This window comes from Phascolarctos cinereus, unplaced genomic scaffold (genome assembly GCF_003287225.1).
Source record: "Phascolarctos cinereus isolate Bilbo 61053 unplaced genomic scaffold, phaCin_HiC Scaffold_4;HRSCAF=312, whole genome shotgun sequence".
NCBI classification, from domain to species: Eukaryota; Metazoa; Chordata; class Mammalia; order Diprotodontia; family Phascolarctidae; genus Phascolarctos; species Phascolarctos cinereus.
In genome coordinates, this window is record NW_027555847.1 from 287,650,233 (window position 1) to 287,652,972 (window position 2,740).

General features: G+C 40.7%; 1 pseudogene; it reads left to right on the top strand.

Annotated features, from left to right (window-relative positions):
• The first annotated feature begins 487 nt into the window (after positions 1-487).
• On the top strand, positions 488-1,005 carry LOC110222101 (calcium-regulated heat stable protein 1 pseudogene; annotated as a pseudogene).
• Positions 1,006-2,740: the final 1,735 nt, after the last annotated feature.

The following is a 2,740-nucleotide window of genomic DNA, read 5'->3' on the forward strand; positions in this document are numbered from 1 at the left end:
GAAGAGAGGTTAGAAATCTAGAATTTAAGAAGCAACAGCAGGGAGACGATAAGTGAAATCATAGGAGTGATATTACCAAATGAAATAGAAAAGAAATGGGCCTAGAACAGATCCCCAAGGCCCAGATTTAGTAGGCATGACTTAAATGAAGATCTGGCAGAGGATATTGAGAAGTGGTGGTCAGACAGGTAGAAGGAGAATAGGATAGATTTCTCTCTAGGAAACCTACAGAGGTTAAAAAGCATGAGAGTTGGAATAAAAAACCATTAGATTTGGCAATTAATAGACTACTGGAAACTTTGGAGAGATCAGTTTTAGTTGAAAGATGGAGTCAAAAGCTAAACTATAGAGGGTAAAGGAAACAATATGAGCAACAGAACTGAAATGATCAGTTGCACACAGTCAGCTCTCACCCTCCCTTCTCTGCCCTCTGACCACTGCTGTCTGAGTTGTTTGCGCTCCTGGGAGCCAAAGCCTCAGGTAAATTATGTCAGTGGAGCCTCCCCAACCACCAAAGACCTGCCCCTATCCAGACTCTCCCTATCTACCCCAAAAAGGGACCATTCACCACCTTTCATGAGAAGGTACCTTTTCTTCAACCCCTTCTCAACCCGGTGGACCAAGACCTTTTCAGTAACTGTGTAGGCGAGGGACCCATTTACAAGGGATCTGTAAATGCTTTTGCCATTCCAAAGGGTACAGCTTCATTACACCAGCTAATGGTAGCCCAGATATATTCCTTCATATCTTTTATTTTGAAGGAGAATACTTAAGGAAGGAGATGAAGTCACCTCCAGGATGTGTTCAATTCCACCAAAGAATGAGAAGCACCAGGCTGTGGAAATTGTTATCACTCACCTGGCACCAGGAGCCAAATATGAGATCTGTTTGGGACCTAGGTGGCCCCCTGGTACCCCTGCTTCCTCTCTTCTCCCCAGCTTGGCTTTCTTGAAGGACACTGTTCTGGGAGGGGTAGTGGGACACGTTTTGGGGACAGACAAATGAGTTATGAGTAAATTTCAGCCAAAGGGTGGGAAGGGAGTGGGAACTCAATGTGACATCTCTTGAAAAAGGAGTGGAGGACGAGGGGCAAGGAAACAGGGGTGAGGGGAAAAGTCTTGATTGCTTACCACCTGAAAGGTCTTGATTCCTTACCACCTTTTTTTATTCTTCTTTTTTTTTTAAAGAAGAGGCTCCGTAGCTGAGTAGAGGATTAAACTTTGAATCCAAAGAGATGTAGAAAGGGCAACTTGGGATATGTTCTTTTCTAGCAGCTGTTAGTCCCAGCCTCCACATAGACTAACCTTCTCCCTGTGCCTGTATATGGTGGTACTTTATACCACCAAGTTAACCTCTGAGACAGAAGCTCAGTAAGAACCATGATAGGCAGTTTGGATTTTCTTACCCGATGTTCCAATCCTATAATGACTCAGCTTGTCACCTCTTAGTGTCCTTTTCTGTTCTTAGACATAGCCTCTGCCTTAGCCTTCAACCAGAATTACTGATTAATTAGAATAGGAGTGACCTGAGGATGATGGAGACTTGGGAGAAACAGTCGAGTTCAGGGAATGAATCTGGATTCTTAGGGATTTGTTTCAGTGCCTTCTTGAAGGGTACAATTCTTTGGGTGGGAAAGCAGGAGGGCCCAACCACTGGCCAGAGAAGAGGGATTGATGGGAGATTAGGCAGCCCAGACATAATGTGAATCCCAGGATCCCATCTGGTGCTCATATCCAGTTTTAGATGTGCTGAGCTGTGAGACAGAATCTTTCATTCTCATGTAAAGCTTAAACAAGTATGAGGACTTCACTGCTCCTCACAAGGGCTTTGATGCAGAACTCTCAAGTTTGGATCCACATCTACCGTTATACCGTGAAAGGTGGAACAATATGGGCTCCTGTTTAGAAAACAAAAACATCTGTTAAGGTTTGTGCTGAAACACAAGCTGGCTAAGGAGTAGTAGCTTGCTTTCTGATAATCTGGTTAAAATGAACACATTTTGGATGATGTCTTATTTTAAATGAGATATAGTAATTTTTTAGTGACTAAGGTTTCTACCTTAAACCAGATAGCACTGTGTGTGTGTCTTTGTCTTTGCTACAAGATTGCAAGTATTGTAAATACACACACACACACACACACACACACACACACACACTTTTTTTTAGGCAAATGAGACTTTAGATTTTCTTTGTAATTGGTTTTCTGCATTTTCGGTGGTTGCTATTTAAAAGGAAAAAAGTATACTATATTCTGAACTTTGTGGTTTCTAGAAAATTATAAAAAAATTTCAAATAACGCTTATTTGTGGATGCTTTAAACTGCAGTTCAAGAATTAAATGCATATTAACTTTTGTTGAAAATGACTAAAGTTTCTTAACTTTTGTCAAAAAAAAAAGAACATTTAGCCACAAGTTGCGGTATATGAATGTGATGGAATATTATTGTTCCATAAGAAATGGTGAGCAGGCAGACTTTGGAAAAACCTGGAAAGTCTTGCTTGAACTGATGCTGAGTGAAATGAGCAGAACCAGAACACTGTACACAGTAAAAGCAACTTTGTTTAGACTTAGTTCTTCTGAACAATGCAATAACCTAAGACAATTGCAAAAGACTCATGATGGAAAATGCTATCCAAGTCCAGAGAAAGAACTGCGGAGTCTGAATACAGATCAAAGAATAGTATTTTCTCTTTCTTTTGTTGTTTTTTTTTGTTTTTTCTTTCTCATGTTTTTTCCTT